Source organism: Bos indicus, chromosome 11 (assembly GCF_029378745.1).
Source record: "Bos indicus isolate NIAB-ARS_2022 breed Sahiwal x Tharparkar chromosome 11, NIAB-ARS_B.indTharparkar_mat_pri_1.0, whole genome shotgun sequence".
Taxonomy (NCBI): Eukaryota; Metazoa; Chordata; class Mammalia; order Artiodactyla; family Bovidae; genus Bos; species Bos indicus.
In genome coordinates, this window is record NC_091770.1 from 80,178,201 (window position 1) to 80,197,426 (window position 19,226).

Sequence of the window (19,226 nt, forward strand, 5' to 3'; positions counted from 1 at the left end):
AAAAAAAAAAGAAGAAGTGAACACTACAGAGGAGTGAAATGAGCAAAGGCTTTGGAATTTGACACTGGTCCTGCCACTAACTGTTGACATTTCTTGTGAAATCATTTAAATTCTCAGATTTCCCCTGTCCCAGCCAAACTTTCTCACTCACCATCTTGTTGCAGGGACCATGCTATGAAGGCACTGGATATTACCTTGTGCTCGGCTGAGTCAGACTCTTTGCAACCCCATGGATTATAGCCCATAGGCTCCATGTGACTTCCCAAGCAAGAATACTGGAGAGTGTTGCCATTTCCTCCTCCAGAGGATCTTCCCAATCAAGGGATGGAACTTGAATCTCTTGCATCTCCTACATTGGAAGGCGGGCTGTTTACCACCATTCCACCTGGGAAGCCTGGACATTACTTTGCCAAGGAACATTTTGAGCATTAGTTGTGGGACAGGGATGATTCTGTGGCTCTTCAGTGTCTATGCAACCAAGGCAATGAGAGAGGTTGAGCAGGAGCCACCTGCTCAGACACACCCAGTAACTTGGAAAGAAGAATATGATTGACTTCTGGGACATATTTGTGAAACCAACATGAAATGGACCTTGACCGAGTCAAGCTGTACCACCTTGGGGAAGTGGAATGCTTCCCAGGTGAAGAACCTGCTTAATGTGATCTTTCTGTTGCAGGATTTTGGCCCTGGGCAAACAGTCTCCCACCCCGATATTCTAGGGCATAACACCCCATGTGATGGACTCTAAGAACTTGCAGCTAAATCAAGCCCCTGATCTCAGCCTAACCCTGTCTTCTCAGCCTCCCACTTTCACCACAATTGGGATCTAATGCTCCCTGGACTTGGAGGAGGGTGGTGGGGAAGAGGGCTGCTTTCCTTTTTATCAGGTCCTTTGGAATAAAAAATAAGATGTCAGACCCAGATGGGGCCTTAGCAGTCTAGAACAACACCCTAATTTTACAAAGGGAATTGGAGGCACAGAGGAATAAAGTGAAAGTCACTCAGTTGTGTTAGACTCTTTGAGACGCCATGGACTATACAGTCCATGGAATTCTCCAGGGCAGGATACTGGAGTGGGTAGCCTTTCCGTTCTCCAGGGGATCTTCCTGATCCAGGAATCAAACCTGGGTCTCCTGCATTGCAAGTGGATTCTTTACCAACTGCGCCACAAGGGAAGCCCAAGAATACTGGAGTGGGTAACCTATCCCTTCTCCAAGGGGATCTTCCTGACCCAGGAATCAAACCTGTGTCTCATGCATTGCAGGCAAATTCTTTATCAACTGAGCTATCAGACAGAGAAATAAATGCCTTGCTGAACACAGGTAAAGGTGAGAATCAGACAAGAACCAATCATCTCTGACCTTCATCAGAAAGGCATGGTAGAGTCCAAAGCACAAGAAAGCACTGAGGATCTGTCTCTGGGTAGGGGTGGGTGGGTGTCTGACGGGGTGTCAGTCTGTGGCGTCAGTCTGTGGCTGACCAGGCTGTGGGTGTCTCTATCAAGCAGGTATATCCTCAGAGCAGACACGAACACTTTCCACACTTTGTGTTCACTGACCTGATCTTCCATCAGTTCTGCTGTAGGAATGCCTCGAATGAGACCATGTCCACCCTCCCCAGTACTAGGGCCACAGTACAAGCCCAGGTATTTCTCAGGCAGCAGCTTCCTAACGTCTCCCTCCACCCAGCCCCCTCTCCATTCCCATCTGCCTTCCACGGCCAGAAAGATCTTTCTAAATCATAAATTTTATGTTACTTTCCTGCTTATAACCCTTCAATGATTTCCTATTATATTCAGTATAAAATTCAAACGCCTTGACATGACTCACCTTGACATGGCTTCATAAGCTGGCTCCTGCCAAGTCTTTCAGAGTCATCTCAGATCAGCTGTCCCTTCCCCATCTCCTGCCACAAGGCACAGATACCTGTCTCCCCTATGGTGCTCCCTCCTCCCCCTCTTCCCTGGCAGTCTCTCACTGTTCCTCAGTCTCCATGTGGGTACCACTTTCCGTGATCCCCCAGACCTGGCTGGCCCCTTCATGTCTCCTCTGAGCACCATCACCTACCCTTACCTCTGAGTTACTATATTAGACTGAATTATTTTAGTTTACCCACTGTCAACTAGATGTGTTAGTATCTTTACAAGTAGAAAATATAGCTTCACCTCCTGTGTTCCAGATTCTTTGCCTGAAAACTAGAAATGATTGTAGCAGTGATCTCTTGGGCTATTATGAAGATCACAAAACACTTGGCTTCCCAAGTGGAGCTAGTGGTAAAGAATCTGCAATGCAGGTGACTTAAGAGATGCAGTTTGGATCTCTAAGTCAGGAAGATCTCATGGAGTAGGAAGTGGCAATGCACTTCAGTATTCTTGCCTGGAAAATTCCACAAACAGAGGAGCCTGGCAGGCTACAGTCCATGGGGTCACAAAGAGTCAGATACAACTGAGTGACTGAGCACGCAAAGCACTTACAACACTTTGAGGCAGAGTAAGTACTATAGGACTGAATATATATTGTGCCTGTAATTATTACCATAGCTATTATTAGTATTATTCATCTTTCCTGTTGTAACTATAGAATATAATATAGCTGCATCTTACATAGGAGTCATTCAATAAACATTTGCTGAATAAGAGAATGAATCTCATACATACTAAGCAACCATCTGATTCTTATTTGACTTCCTACCTCACTTGATTATTGGAAATTTTTAACCTGATGAGGACTGAAAAAAAATTATTGTACAACTGACAACCATATTTCTCAGAGTGCTACAGAATAGGCATTTTGGTTATATGTGTCAGTCTCTTATAAGCTTTATTGGTATAGTCGGAGAAGGCAATGGCACTCCACTCCAGTATTCTTGCCTGGAAAATCCCATGGACGGAGGAGCCTGGTAGGCTGCAGTCCATGGGGTCGCTAAGAGTCGAACACGACTGAGCAACCTTACTTTGACTTTTCACTTTCATGCATTGCAGAAGGAAATGACAACCCACTCCAGTGTTCTTGCCTGGAGAATCCCAGGGATGAGGGAGCCTGGTGGGCTGCTGTCTATGGGGTTGCACAGAGTCAGACACGACTGAAGCAACTTAGCAGCAGCAGCCTCCCCAAGCCAGGTCAGCTCTGGACAACTTAATTTGAGGTGCTGACCACCTCATTGTGTATGCTGGTGAAACCACTAATAGGAGCATCACATTTTAGGGTTTTGTCTGGGTGGCCAAAGAGACCACTCATCCCTACACCCTAGGACTGGCTCTTGAATGTTTCCAACTGAGACATGACTCCTTCCCACTGTAAGGACAGCTACAACTTCCAGAAAATCACATTTGTGTGTTGTGGTAATTAATATATGTCTTTTCAGAAGAGAAGAAGTCCCTTTAATTTTTGTGAGGATATTGTAGTGTCTTGTACTTCAGACTTAAGGATCATTTCATTGTGACTTTCAGCAATATTATCTAACGATTTGGGGAGTAATCGTTACAGTCGTTGACAAATAGGATAACTCTCTTTTGCCTTACTGATGGGTAATAAAGTTCCTCCAGAAGAATTTTCTTCCTTTTGGATGCTTTGAATAAAACTCAAAAATAGAACCCAGATTTATAGTGGTTATTACTCAGGTTTGCAGTAAACTTTACCATCTCCTTTCATATCACTTTCCTTACTAATACAATATTAAACACAGGATTTGTTAGCTGAAAGCTGCACACAAGTACTTTAAAGTAATGAAGATAACTAATATTGCTTGCATTTCTACCATGTGTTGGTTCATAAATGAGAAGTCTCACTTAATCCTTCTGATAATCTTCTTTTCTTGCAGAGAGAAAATCGAGGCTCAGAGAAATGAGTTGACTTGCCCAAGATAACGTAGTTGGTTAGAAGAAATTCAAGCTTGTAACCCAGGTCTATCTGCCACCTCAGACTGTGCCCTTATCCTGACCCCAGTAAATGACTGGAGAGCTCAGTGCTGTATCATCAGAAGCAGTGACATCTAACTTGAGGGCAGCAGGGGAAAATAGGATACTATTTAAGGTCTATGGAAATATCTATTGTGCAAAGAACCAACTCACTGGAAAAGACCCTGATGCTGGGAAAAATTGAAAGCAAAAGGTGACAGGGTGGCAGATGATGAGAAGGTCAGATGGCATCATTGTCTCAATGGACATGAATTTGAGCAAACTCAGGAGATAGTAGAGGACACAGGAGCCTAGCGTGTTGCAGTTCATGGGGTCGCAAAGAGTTGGACATGACTTAGCAACTGAACAACAACAAAAAAATTATGCTTCATGGAAAAGAAGACTCAACTTTGTCTATGGTGGGTTGGCAGTAAGTAAAAGAAAAGGAAGTGAATGGACCACTAGGGTAAGAGTTATAAGGAGTGTTGTTGCAAGAATTTGACAATTGTAACCCTAGGGAGAAACCTGGTGATTAACATCAAATTCCTATAATGGTGCTTTCTGTAAGGATTTTTGCAAGCTTTAGAAAAGGTAGTTTTGTTCCTATTTTCCATAGACTTCTCCAAAGACCTTCAACTGAGGCTTGGTTAGTGGCCCCTGAAAGAAAAGCACTTGGAAATGGTGTTGGGCTGGACATTAAAAGCTGGAACGAGGTAAATTTAATCTGATACGATGACATGAGCTTCCACTGATTTTTAAAAAATGTCTTTATTTTTAATTGGAGGACAATGGCTTTACAATGTTGTGTTGGTTTCTACCATACATCAACATGAATCAGTTATAGGTGTACATATGTTCCCTCCACCTTGAACCTGCCTTCCACCTCCCACCCCATCCCACTCTTCTGGGTTGTCACAGAGCGCCAAATTGAGCCTCCTGTGTTATACGGCAACTTCCCATTAGTTTCTATTTTATATATGGCAATTATACATTTCAATGCTACCCTCTCAATTTGTCCCGCACTCTCCTGCCCCCACTGTGTCCATAAATCTGTTTTCTGTGTCTGAGTCTCTCTTTCCTGCCCTGAAAATAGGTTCGTCAGTACCATTTTTCTAGATTCCATATATATATGTGTGTGTTAATATACACTATTTGTTTTGATTCCATTGTTTTGACAAGAACTTCTCTCCTCACAGAGGCAGGAATAATTTATGACATCCATTTTACTATTTTGAAGGCTGCATATAACTTTATATAATGGCTTTTGTTGTCCTTATAGATTGTTTTTCTTAGGGACTATTTTAATCTACCTAGAGTAAATAAAATCAGTCACATTGCTCATATAATCATTACTTGCCTGGGCCTTTCCTTTGATTGATTTTTAAATATTGTTTCCTATGCTGGAGGCAGCATAGAGAAGTAGAAATAACACTGGCCTCAAAACAGGAGTTTGGAGTTTTTCATCTGATTTCTTCCATGGTAAACTCAACATCCATCAACAAATACCCTTTGGGTCACTGCTCTGCATGTAATGCTTTTCTCCCTGAAAGAGCAGGAGAGAGACATGAAATAAAGTGTGAGTCCTGGAGCCACAATGAGGATTCGAAGCCTCCTTCCCCTACTTTATAGTTGTGTGATCTTGGGCATAGAAGGGAACGCTTTTCTTGCTTCCTAATTTATAAAGTGACAACCATCATGAAACATACCTCCCTTGTATGTTGTAAGGACTTAATAAGCACATTTATCTACAGTTTCTTTAACAAGTACCTGCATCGTGGTAGTGCTCAAAAACGTTAGTGTTTGCTCTCATTATAAACCCACTTCCATTCTAAAGTATCTAATGCACACTTAGCAAATTCTAATTCTTACTAATCTTCGAGCTTCAGCTGAAAAGTTTTGTCCTCTAAGAAGCCTTTCACAACCATCCCCTGCCTCTCTCTAAACAGAATTGATACTATCTTTTCTCTGATCCCTTTGGGAGCACTTTTTTATCTACTCAGTCAAGACACATTTATAGAGCTGAAAGTGTACCAGTCACCGCTAATACATAGTTGTCAGGGAAGAAGTTACTGTCCCCAGGTTGGTTACAGTTTAGGAAGACATTGTAAGTGCTATCATAAGGCAGCGTGGCAGCATAGAGGAGGCTTTTCACTCAGAGATCAGTCATTTCTCAAACTGTGTAAAATCCAGGAGCAGCCTCTGAGACCATATCAGATGTGTCTATAATTTCTATTCTCTTTCCTTTATTCTAGTTCATTCCTCAACTTATCATTTTACTTTCTGATCTCCCCTCCTTTCTTCTCTTACCCTTCTTTATCATTTCTTGGGTTTTGTTCTCTCCTTTTCCTCCCCTTTCTCCCATTTTCTCTTTGGGCGCAAGCTGTATGAGAAACTAGAGGAATACTTGGTGAAGTCTTGTTAGAGGTGGGGCCAAGCTGAGTCTTCAAAGCAGACAGGAATTTAGTTAAAGAATGGAGGAGTGGGGAGAATTGAGATGGAGTGGAAAGTAACGGTCAGAAAGACATTGGATGGTCTCTGAGGACAAAGAACAAGAAGAAAAGCGTATGCTTGGATGGTATGTGCTGAAAAGGCATGAAGTTTGGTTAGATTTGGGATCCCACAAATGTGAAATAAGATGGACAGAGGAGAAGACAAGTCAGGCACTCTATATGAGGTTGGATTGTATAACATCTTCATGGGATGGGTTCTAAGACAAGGCTTTAAGGAAGAAGTTGAAATGATCAGATCCACCTAGTGATGATGGTTTAATCACTAAGTCATGTTTGACTCTTTTGTGACCCCATGGACTGTAGCCTGCCAGGTTCCCCTGTCCATGGGATTTCTCAGGCAAGAATACTGGAGTGGATAGCCATTCCCTTCTCAAGGGGATCTTCCCAACCCAGGGGTCAAACCTGGATCTCCTACATTGCAGGCGATTCTTTACCAACTGAGCCACAAGGGAAGCTATTTCTCTGCGAATGTGAATGACTTGAAAAAGGCTGGCTGGATCCATGGTGTTCAGTGACACTACTGAAACAGGCCAAATAAGAGATGTTGACACTTCAAGGATGTTAGCAAGATGGTGCAGCAGTTAAGTATGTGAGCTCTGCTCTGTCACTGGGTCTTAATTCTGATTCTGCCATTCACAGATGCCAAGAAAAACATGACTGCCAATGCCCTGCTTCCCAGTCAAACATTTAACACTTGAAAATGCCTGACACATAGTCAGATTTTTGTCCAGGTGATCAACTCTTTAATATAAAGAAACAAAGAATCAAAAATCTGCACAATAGTTGGCCATCGAATTCCACAGATAAAGAACATGAGGGCTACATATTTATCTATTGCTTGATTAATTCAAAGCACTTGTACTGAAAGCCTACTGTGTCCCAGGGACTGGGTGAGATGGGCATGTCAGAGAGAAAGAAAGACCAAGTTCTCACACTCTTGGAGTCCACATAAGTAGCACATAAGGAAGACATGCATGCAAATTATTGTATCAAGTGTACAAGTTATAAAAATATAGAGTAAGTTAAGAGGATAGAGTTTGATCAGAGTGGCAGATTTTTACAGGATGGAGAGGGAAGTCCACTATAAGAAAAAAACAAGAAAATGTGATCTTGACTGAAATGAGATAGCCAGGCAAATGTTGGAATAAGAGTGTTCCCAGATGATGAAGCAGCAGGTATAAAGGACTTGAAGCAGGAGTGTATGTGGTCCTTTAGGGATCAGCAAGGACACTAACATTGCTGGAGCAGAAAGGGTGGGGTAGAGGGTGCCAGGAGATGCATCAATGAGATAGGAGCCAGATCATGAAGGACCTTATTGATCAGTAGCTTGAAATTTATTTATTTTTTTAGTGTGATGAGAAAAAAAACTGGGTAAAGATGGTGGTGTTCTGAGAGGGAAGTTTAAAAAGGAGTTTAATTTGGGGCATGATAAATTTGAGATGCCTGGTAGGTACCTGAATGACAGTGATGAGTAGGCAGATAGACATATGAATTTGAAGCTCAGTTGGAGAAGTTAGGAAGACAAATGCAAATTTGGGAGTCATCAGCAAATATCAAGTCTTAGGACTGGAGGTGAGCACAGGAGGAGAAGTTCTGAGGATTGAATCCTGTAGTATCCCAACAGTTATAGATTGAAAAAAAAAAAAAAAAAAGGAAAATCTAGCAAGGGTGACCAAGAAGAAGTAACCAGGAACAGAGGTGGATACAGAGGAGAGAGTTCCAAGAAGGGGGTAGGTTTAAAACATCTTAGTATGAAAACAGCCTTTCCCTCACCGCTCATAAATCATGCAAAACCAACAAGGAGAATGGAATGAATGCTGTAGACCACATCTTTAAGGGAGCCAGAGGACAGCTGTAACCACAAAGCAGGTCAGAGTTGTCCAAAGCAGTGGAGTATTGAATAGAGTTGTGGGAGAATGCAGAGATGTGGAACCCATGGTTGGGTGTCTCAGAAACAGCAATGGAAATGACCTTCTCGGGGAGGGGGCACGCTGAGGTGCATAGCAGGTCCCTGGGTGTATGTCCAATGCCAGGCTCCTCCCTGGAGGCTGTTCATTCAAGAAGCATGGGGCAGGGGCACTGAATGAGAAATCCCACAAGGAGCACAGGGAAGAAGGAGAACTTCCATTTTGAACAATCCTGCTGATGATTATAGTTGCCTGTCTCTAGTGTGTGGAAAGAAATCAAGGCTAAATGAACTCACAGACGCAACACTGCAAGATAGGAAAATCCCTACTAACCTTTAGTTCTTCTCTGTTCTTTCACCACAAGCACGTCATCCAAACAGCTGGTCCAGGAAAAAGATAAGATAAATAATCAAAAAGGAACCAGAATAAGCATTATATAGATCCCAGAAGAATCAAAAAAACAAGAAAAGAATGAAAGAAATGGAAAGTTGTTGTTCAGTATTAGAGCTAGGTCATCTCTGACTCTTTGCAACCCCATGGACTGTAGTCCGTCAGGTTCCTCTGCCCATGGGATTTCCCAGGCAAGAATACTGAAGTGGGTTGCATTTTCCTCCTCCAGGGAGGAAAATGTCATTTCTCTCCTCCCTTCCTGACCCAGGGACCAAACTCATGTTTCCTGCATTGAAGGTCAATTCTTTACTGCCAAGCCACCAGGGAAGCCCTGTACTTTCATCAGAAAAATACAGCCAGGGAGAAAATGAAAACTGTGATGAAATATTTCTTTATAATGTAATAGATACTACAGATTGGCTAATTCAATATCTACTCTAACTCTTTTTCAGCATTTTGAGTTTGTGCTCTGCAACCTTACTGAATACACTGATTAGTTCTAAAAGCTTTTGAGTGGATCCTTAGGATTTCCTACATATAAGAAAGTATCATCTGAAAACAGAGACAGTTTTACTGCTTCTTTTCTCATTTGAATGTCTTTTATTTTTCTTGCTTGATTTATCTGGCTCAAGCTTTCAGTACTATGTTGAATAGGAACAGTGAGACTGAGTATCTTTGCCTTATTCCTCATACTTGAAAAAAAGTTTCAAACTTTCACCATTGAGTAGATGTTAGCTGTGGGCTTATCATATGTGGCCTTTATTGAATTGAGATTTGTTCCTTCTATGCACAGTTTGTTGAGACTTTTTTATCATGAAAGCATATTATTATTTAGTCAAATGTCCATTTTAAATTATCTTAAACAATACAAAATTTATTAGTTTGTGTAATCAAGCATCAGTTCAACACTAGAAGCTTTTTTCAAGATCTGGAGACTTAAATACTCTTCCCATACCTAGGACTTGTAATAAATAATGTAGGCCTTGCCTTTAGAATATAGAGGAAAGATTAAGTCAGTGTTCATGGAGAGCCTGGTAGCAGTGGAAAATTTAAAGTTTTTTAAAGTGATGTTTGTTCTTTTTGTCTTCTGATTTGGTACATCAGTAGTTTAACATCTGATCTTTGATTTATAGACCAACAACATATCCTTGGTTTAAGGGCAATAATCACTGCAGTTGTAAAAATAAAAATCACCATTTAGACTGCCTGGCAGGGTCTATATTGTAAAACAAGCCCCAGTTTTGTTTATATTGAGTTTGGATTGATGGACAATTTGGTGTTCCTCTACCAGGGTCATTCCAGGTTACCTCAGCAAGAGACCATATAATTTCTCAAAAAACCATGCATTTAGCTGGTAGCTGTTTGACAGTCAGGATTGAATACCAGAAAGTAAGGAGTGTTTAATTAGAAGCTTACAATTCTGCAGGCACAATGACAAAGGAAAAGGCTTGGGCTGTGGAATCATCAGACTTGGGACAAAATTTTAATTCACTCACTTATCACTATGCATCCCTGAACACGTAACCCAACTCCAAATCTCAATTTCCTCATCTGTAAGATTGATATAATTATATTTAGCTCATAATGTTGCCATGAGGTTTAAATAAGGTAACTTGTAGAGTACCTAGTACACAGAGGAAGCCAGATAAATGGCAGTTGTTTTTCAGTCTCAATAATCCAAAATTTGTGTGGCCTATGTTAACATATCTTTATTAGATTGTGTATAGTTCAACACAACCAGTGTCCATAAGGAACAGTGGTATTCATGTTAATGACTCAGAGACTAGCTTTTTAAAATGCTAACAGGATTCTTAATCCACAAATAATAAATGGTGATCCAAAGGGCTTTAGTGCTAATTTAATTCATTAGTTTTTATTAGAGTAATGTTGATAAATTCAATGGGAACTTTTTCATTAGGTTTTACTTGCTTGCTCTGCAGCTTTTGAGACTGTCTGGAACTCTTCCTTGAATGTTGCTGGTTCTTGAGTTCCATAACTCTTTCCCCTAACCTCCCTGACTGGTCTCTCTGCATTTCCTTTTCTAACCACGTAAATGTTGAATTTCCTTGGCCATTATTTAGCAGACACCTTCTCATTCTAACTACTTTTTTTAGTCAATCCTTTTCACTTCCAAGGTTTCACTTGTTATGTAACCCATGGCCTCAGCTAAGCTTGTGCAAGTTGTGCACTGCACTAACGTGCTAAGGTGACAAAGACAGTGAAGGCAGAAATCTAGTCTTTGCTCTGCTTGCCAGGCTGTGCACCCCAGGGATAGTGTTTACATGGGGGGAGCACTTTCCTTATATCTGAAACCTAGATGAATCTCAAGAAAGAAGCTAAATAATTGCAGACTATAAGCCATGTTGACCATGATGGCTACTCTATTTCTTCTAAGGGATTCCTGCCTGCAGTAGTAGATATAATGGTCATCTGAGTTAAATTCACCCATTCCAGTCACTTTAATTCGTTGATTCCTAGAATGTTGACGTTCACTCTTGCCATCTCCTGTTTGACCACTTCCAATTTGCCTTGATTCATGGACCTAACATTCTAGGTTCCTATGCAATATTGCTCTTTACAGCATCAGACCTTGCTTCTATCACCAGGAACATCCACAACTGGGTACTGTTTTTGCTTTGGCTCCATCCCTTCATTCTTTCTGGAGTTATTTCTCCACTGATCTCCAGTAGCATATTGGGTACCTACCGACCTGGGGAGTTCCTCTTTCAGTATCCTATCATTTTGCCTTTTCATACTGTTCATGGGGTTCTTAAGGAAAGAATAATGAAGTGTTTTGCCATTCCCTTCTCCAGTGGACCACATTCAGTCAGACCTCTCCACCATGACCCGCCTGTCTTGGGTGGCCCCACAGAGCATGGCTTATTTTCACTGAGTTAGACCAGGCTGTGGTCCATGTGATTAGATTGACTAGTTCAATATCACAGTAATCCAAGTCTATGCCCCAACCAGTAATGCTGAAGAAGCTGAAGTTGAACAGTTCTATGAAGACCTATAAGACCTTTTAGAACTAACACCCAAAAAGGATGTCCTTTTCACTATAGGGGACTGGAATGCAAAAGTAGGAAATCAAGAAACACCTGGAGTAACAGGCAAATTTGGCCTTGGAGTACAGAATGAAGCAGGGCAAAGGCTAATAGAGTTCTGCCAAGAGAACACACTGGTCATAGCAAATACCCTCTTCCAACAACACAAGAGAAGACTCATACATGAACATCACCAGATGGTCAACACCAAAATCAGATTGATTATATTCTTTGCAGCCAAAGATGGAGAACCTCTATACAGTCAGCAAAAACAAGACCAGGAGCTGACTGTGACTCAGATCATGAACTCCTTATTGCCAAATTCAGACTTAAATTGAAGAAAGTAGGGAAAACCACTAGACCATTCAGGTATGACCTAAATCAAATCCCTTATGATTATACAGTGGAAGTGAGAAATAGAGTTAAGGGACTAGATCTGATAGATAGAGTGCCTGATGAACTATGGATGGAGGTTCATGCCATTGTACAGGAGACAGGGAACAAGATCATCCCCATAGAAAAGAAATGCAAAAAAGCAAAATGGCTGTCTGAGGAGGCCTTACAAATAGCTGTGAAAAGAAGAGAAGTGAAAAGCAAAGGAGAAAAGGAAAGATATAAGCATCTGAATGCAGAGTTCCAAAGAATAGCAAGAAGAGAAAAGAAAGCCTTTCTCAGTGATCAGTGCAAAGAAATAGAGGAAAACAACAGAATGGGAAAGACTAGAGATCTCTTCAAAAAAATTAGAGATACCAAGGGAACATTTCATGCAAAGATGGGCTAAATAAAGGACAGAAATGGTACTTAACAGAAGCAGAAGATATTAAGATATTAAGAAGAGGTGGCAAGAATACACAGAAGAACTGTACAAAAAAGATCTTCACGACCAAGATAATCACGAAGGTATGATCACTCACCTAGAGCCAGACATCCTGGAATGTGAAGTCAAGTGGGCCTTAGAAAGCATCACTATGAACGAAGCTAGTGGAGGTGATGGAATTCCAGTTGAGCTCTTTCAAATCCTGAAAGATGATGCTGTGAAAGGGCTGCACTCTATATGCCAGCAAATTTGGAAAACTCAGCAGTGGCCACAGGACTGGAAAAGGTCAGTTTTCATTCCAATCCCAAAGAAAGGCAATGCCAAAGAATGCTCAAACTACCGCACAATTGTACTCATCTCACATGCTAGTAAAGTAATGCTCAAAATTCTCCAAGCCAGGCTTGAGCAATACGTGAACTGTGAACTTCCAGATGTTCAAGCTGGTTTTAGAAAAGGCAGAGGAACCAGAGATCAAATTGCCAACATCCATTGGATCATGGAAAAAGCAAGAGAATTCCAGAAAAACATCTATTTTTGCTTTATTGACTATGCCAAAGCCTTTGACTGTGTGGATCACAATAAACTGTGGAAAACTCTGAAAGAGGTGGGAATACCAGACCACCTGACTGGCCTCTTGAGAAACCTATATGCAGGTCAGGAAGCAACAGTTAGAACTGGACATGGAACAACAGACTGGTTCCAAATACGAAAAGGAGTACGTCAAGGCTGTATATTGTCACCCTGCTTATTTAACTTCTATGCAGAGAACATAATGAGAAATGTTGGGCTGGAGGAAGCACAAGCTGGAATCAAGACTGTCAGGAGAAATAATAACCTCAGATATGCAGATGACACCACCCTATGGCAGAAAATGAAGAGGAACTAAAGAATCTCTTGATGAAAGTGAAAGAGGAGAGTGAAAAAGTTGGCTTAAAGCTCAACATTCAGAAAACGAAGATCTTAGCATCTGGTCCCATCACTTCATGGGAAATAGATGGAGAAACAGTGGAAACAGTGTCAGACTTTATTTTGGGGGGCTCCAAAATCACTGAAGATAGAGACTGCAGCATGAAATTAAAAGATGCTTACTCCTTGGAAGGAAAGTTATGACCAACCTAGATAGCATATTCAAAAGCAGAGACATTACTTTGCCAACAAAGGTCCATCTAGTCAAGGCTATGGTTTTCCCAGTAGTCATGTATGGTGTGAGGGTTGGACTGTGAAGAAGGCTGAGCACCAAAGAATTGATACTTTTGAACTGTGGTGTTGGAGAAGACTCTTGAGAGTCCCTTGGACTGCAAGGAGATCCAACCAGTCCATTCTAAGGGAGATCAGTCCTGGGTGTTCTTTGGAAGGAATGATACTAAAGCTGAAACTCCAATACTTTGGCCACCTCATGCAAAGAGTTGACTCATTGGAATAGACTCTGATGCTGGGAGGGATTGGGGGCAGGAGGAAAAGGGGACGATAGAGGATGAAATGGCTGGATGGCCTCACCGACTTGATGGACATGAGTTTGAGTGAACTTTGGGAGTTGGTGATGGACAGGAAGGCCTGGCGTGCTGCAATTCTTGGGGTTGCAAAGAGTCGGACATGACTGAGCAGCTGAACTGAACTGAACTGATAAGCCATGTGGTCCATTTATTCATACTACTAAAATAAATTGAATTATTCAAAGAAGTGAGCATAATTTTCTATAGTCATAATTGACTATGAACTTTTTGGTCCTTAAAAGGAAGAATCATATGTGTCAATGAAATTTCAGAAAACCAATCCCTTCAACAATATGATAGACCAAGGATCATGGAAGGCGCTATGTAACAGTCGAATATTGAGGAGTCCCTCATGGTCCAATGGTTAGGACTCTGAACCTTCACTGCCAAGGTTCCATCCTTGGTTGGAGAACTAAGATACCACAAGCCACATAGTAAAAGTGAAAGTGAAAGTCACTCAGTCCTGACTCTTTACAATCCCATCGACTGTATAGTCCCTGGAATTCTCCAGGCCAGAATACTGGAGTGGGTAGCCTTTCCTTTCTTCAGGGGATCCTCCCAACCCAGGAATCAAACTGGGGTCTCCCGCATTGCAGGCAGATTCTTTACCAACTGAGCTATTAGGGAATCCCCACAAGCCACGTGGCATGGCCCCAAAAAAGCATCAAGAGCATTGAGTCAAGTTTTCCTTGAAAACAGAATCCAAAGTTTTAGTTAATTAGTCAGACTCAAATTTAAAACAATTCTTTTTAATGGAAGAAAACGGATATTCACAAACTCTGCTTCAGTAATTGTAACCAGAATGAATTACCATAAAAACATAGGAAAAGCTTTGTTCTCATTTTGAATGAAGCTTATGTCTATATCAATATATCAGTAAAATTCTATATGAGGTTTAAACTTAAAACATCTCCCAACTTTTTAAAAGAACTTTATCACTACTTTCAGAAAACTAAATTAAACTGCTACTGTAGACCATGCTCATTTTCCTCTATAATACCACTTTTTTCAAAAATACAATAAAGATGCAGTCCCGAGGCTTTTTCATTACTTTGTAGGTTGTATAGAAAGCCTGCATTTTTATTTTATGCTTTAGATAATTCAATATGAGTCATGCAAAAAATAGTCTTTTTCTCTATATTACAGCTATGAGAGTTTTATTTGTAAATATTTATATTGCTTCTGTCTCTAATAAAATCTGTAAACACTTTGGCAGGGTATTAAAGAGATCTCTCAGTTTCTTTCCACACATTGTCTAAGGATGCAGAGAAATGCCAGAGGAACTTGCAGAGCTTTTCTCTTAAAGGAAAATACAGTTTTAAAGTTGCTATTACAAAAATAATACATGCTTATTACAAAAAAAAAAAAAATCAAATAGAGAATGGTATGGAATTAATACAGTTTTTTCGTCCTGTTCCTACTTTGAGATAATTCATGTAAAGAGTATAGGAAAAGTGCCTGGCACATACCTAGAATTTAATACATTATTGCTACTATCAATGTAATTAGCATATAAGTGAAAGGGGATCCTCAAAGGACTTTGGATAAGGGATGATATGATCAAAGATGAGCATGGCCAGCATAATCAGTATGCATTCTAGATAAGGTATGACAAAGCTTCTATTTAAAATCAGATTCCTTGTGTTCTGTAACTCAGGGGGCGGGAGTGCTATTTGCACAGAATACAAAGTGAATGTTGCTTCTTATGGTTGAGCAATGCTGCAGTCTTGACAGGAGACTCCAGCTGTAGTTCAAATTAGAATATGAAAATGAATGAACAAACAAAACATGTTACGTGGGCTTCCCAAGTGGTACTAGTGGTAAAGAATCTGCCTGCCAACGCAGGAGACTCAAGAGATGTGAGTTTGATCTCTGGATTGGAAAAATCCCCTGAAGTAGGAAACGACACCCCAGTTCAGTATTCTTGTCTGGAAAATTCCATCAGCAGAAGAGCCTGGTGGGCTGCAATCTATGGGACTGCAAAGAGTCAGACACTACTGAGCAAATTACATGCATACAATTCAATCATAAAAAGGAATGAATCTCTGACACATGATACAACGTGGTCGAAACTTGAAAACATCATGCTAAGTGAAAGAAGCCAGGCACAACAGGTCACACATTGTATGAATCCATTTACATGAAACATGCAGAATAATGAAATCCATAGAAACAGAAGGCAGATTAATAGTTACCTGGAGCTAAGGGGAGAAAGGACTAGGGAGTGACTGCTTAACGGGATATGAGGTTTATACCCAGGACCATGCCCTGATGCTTTAGTTATTTAAGCAAATAAATTAATTATCTGCCCCCTCTTAGTTTTGCTAAATTTTATTTTTATTACGCACCTGATCTCAAGAACTGAAACTCTGGCTAGGTCTTTGAGGCAGGGACTCAGCAAAGGCTAAAGAAGACACAGCTTCTCTTCCTGGACCGAATTCTACAACTAAACAAATGCTTTTCACCTATTCCTACTCTTCCTACTATTTCTCATTTCTAATACTATAACTATTACCGCCCAAGCACTACTGTTATCCCTACAGCCATTACAACTGAGTTTACACAACTGCTGTTACTAATTATACTACTACCATAACTACTCCTTGATTAAAAAGGTAAAACATTGTTCTATTCACTTTGCCGACAAAGGTCCACATAGTCAAAGCTATGGTTTTTCTAGTAGTCATGTACAGATTTGAGACTTGGACCATAAAAAGGGTTGAGCGCCAAATGCTTTTGAATTGTGATACTGGAGAAGACTCTCGAGAGTCCCTTGGACAGCAAGGAGATCAAACCTGTCAATCCTAAAGGAAATCAACCCTGAATATTCACTGAAAGGACTAATGCTGAAGCTGAAGCTCCAATACTTTGGCCGCCTGATGCGAAGGGCTGATTCATTAGCAAAGACCCTGATGCTGGGAAAGATTGAGGACAAGAGAAGGTGGTGACAGAGGATGAGATAGTTGGATGGCATCTCCAATTCAATGGATATGGGTATGAAAAAACTCCAGGAGATAATGAAGGGCAGGGGAGCCTGGCGAGTCCATGGGGTTGCAAAGAGTCAGACACAACTTAGCGACTGAACAATAACAAGTCACTTAAATCTGTAATCCTTAAAGGAGCCATGAACTATTATCACTACCCTACCTACAGATGAAGAAATACTTAAGAGGCCAGGTTCACAACAATACAGATGTCAAGCCTGTGTCGAATGGCTCACTGTGCTTCATGTTGCTGACAGCGTCTTGGTCCTCCTACGAGAACTGGTCACCCACATCCCTGACAACGGACAGAGAGGAACTGAATCACCATGGATAGTTCTAGTACTGTAGACCTTTTTATACTACCCAACCATGACTGACTGAATAAAGGACAGGCACCTAACTCAAGAATGATAATTCACTAGCTAAGAAACTTGGGCCTTGATGCAAAAAGTATAAGTGAGATCATTATCAGAAATGTATACAATGAAATTGTTGAAGAGTAACTAGGAGTGAAATCAGAAGCAGAAAGGATGCCAAGAGGAAAGAAAAAGGCAAGCCATTTTCAGGGAGAAGTTATAAGGAAGCAAAAAATATGAGTAAATGGAGGCCACCAATGAGTAAAGAGAAGAGAACTAAATAGATTCAAAAAGAGAAGCAGAGATGCTGTTAGGAACAGAAGCTGTGTGGTGAGGAGGTGAGGAGGGTATCAGGACTCTGAAGTTGCCGTGGATTCTGATGAGGGCTGTTTTTGGATAACTCAGTCTTATTTTTACATAATTCACACTTATTTTTTACAATTTAGGGTGTTCGGATGAGATCATTGTTCTTTCCAACCAAGCAGATTACATCTCTGGACTACAAGATGGAACATGGCACATGGGAAAACAGAACTGCAGTGAAACTAAAACAGATGTTGCCTGTAAGGTGACTGGAAAAACCTTTCCCCGCCCCCAACCCCTAGCTAGAATACCTATCACAGAGAATAGTGTTGATAGCAGAATCTGCTCTAGGCCAAGTATATAGATGTAAACAGTGGGGCTTCGCTTTAGAAGCAGACAGGAAAGAGCCAAACAAGTAATTTGTGAGTTGCAGCAACCTTCCAAACACTATCTTCAGTGGTCCTGTGTGATGAGAATGAATGTCCATAACAATGTTTTGGTACATCGTAATTTGAGAAATGTATACCAGATTCTATCATTTTTTTTCAATAAACAGGGCTTGGAGGGTATTATTCCATCAGTAAATCAGAAACACCAAACATCCTGAAAGTCCATACACCCCCAAACTCTGCTTTTCACTGGAGTTGTACTTGACACACATTAAGTGTGAAGCTGTGCTAGAAGAACAAGCTGAAATCACTCCCAGGGTGACTGCGGAAGGGCGGGGACAGACTGATCCCTAAAGGACTCCAGTTCAGAAAGATATCAGAGCCTCAGGTAACTTCGGCTGAATCGACTATATAGCACAATCCCTATTCTAAGTTCAATGTGTCTTTTACTTCTTTCTCCTTTTCATTTACAGATACTCACTCCAGGGAAGAGTTAGTTGAAAATGTCCTTACTCTCCAGGCATACACTAGTGAAAGAGGTGGGAGAGTGTTTGCTGAGCATTCTGCTGTAACAGAGACTGCCTGGGTGAAACATGGATTGGTTTTCCTGAGACGAGGCCAGTCCCTAAACAGAATTTCACTGTATTAAAAGAGCAATGCATCCTCCTGTGAGACTGTGGGCTAGAGAATGACACTCTGTTGCCATGGTATCAAAAAACTACTGCAAGAAAGGAATAAACACTTTGTGATGGATAGAACCTACATGGCAAATAAATTTTCCCAAATCCTTGGTGTAACTTGAGCACCAAGTTATTATAAACTGAGGAAAAGTAATAGAAGAAAAAGCATTCTCTTTCTGTAATTTCCATATTTTTAAAATTTTTCTGTGTATATTTTACCAACAAAATGATCTGTTTGCAGGTCTGTTTTTATCTCTCTCCTATTGAGGTTCATCTCATTTAAATAGTTTCTTCAAAGGGCTTAACTATGTAGATTTTAAAATAAAACAAGGTCACAAAATTCCCTTGCCACATTCTCTAGTAGAGTTGAGGTAAATTTTAATTAGGACTTCCCTGATGGCTCAGTGGTAAAGAATCTGCCCGCCAATTCAGGAGACGCAGGTTCCATCCCTGAGTTG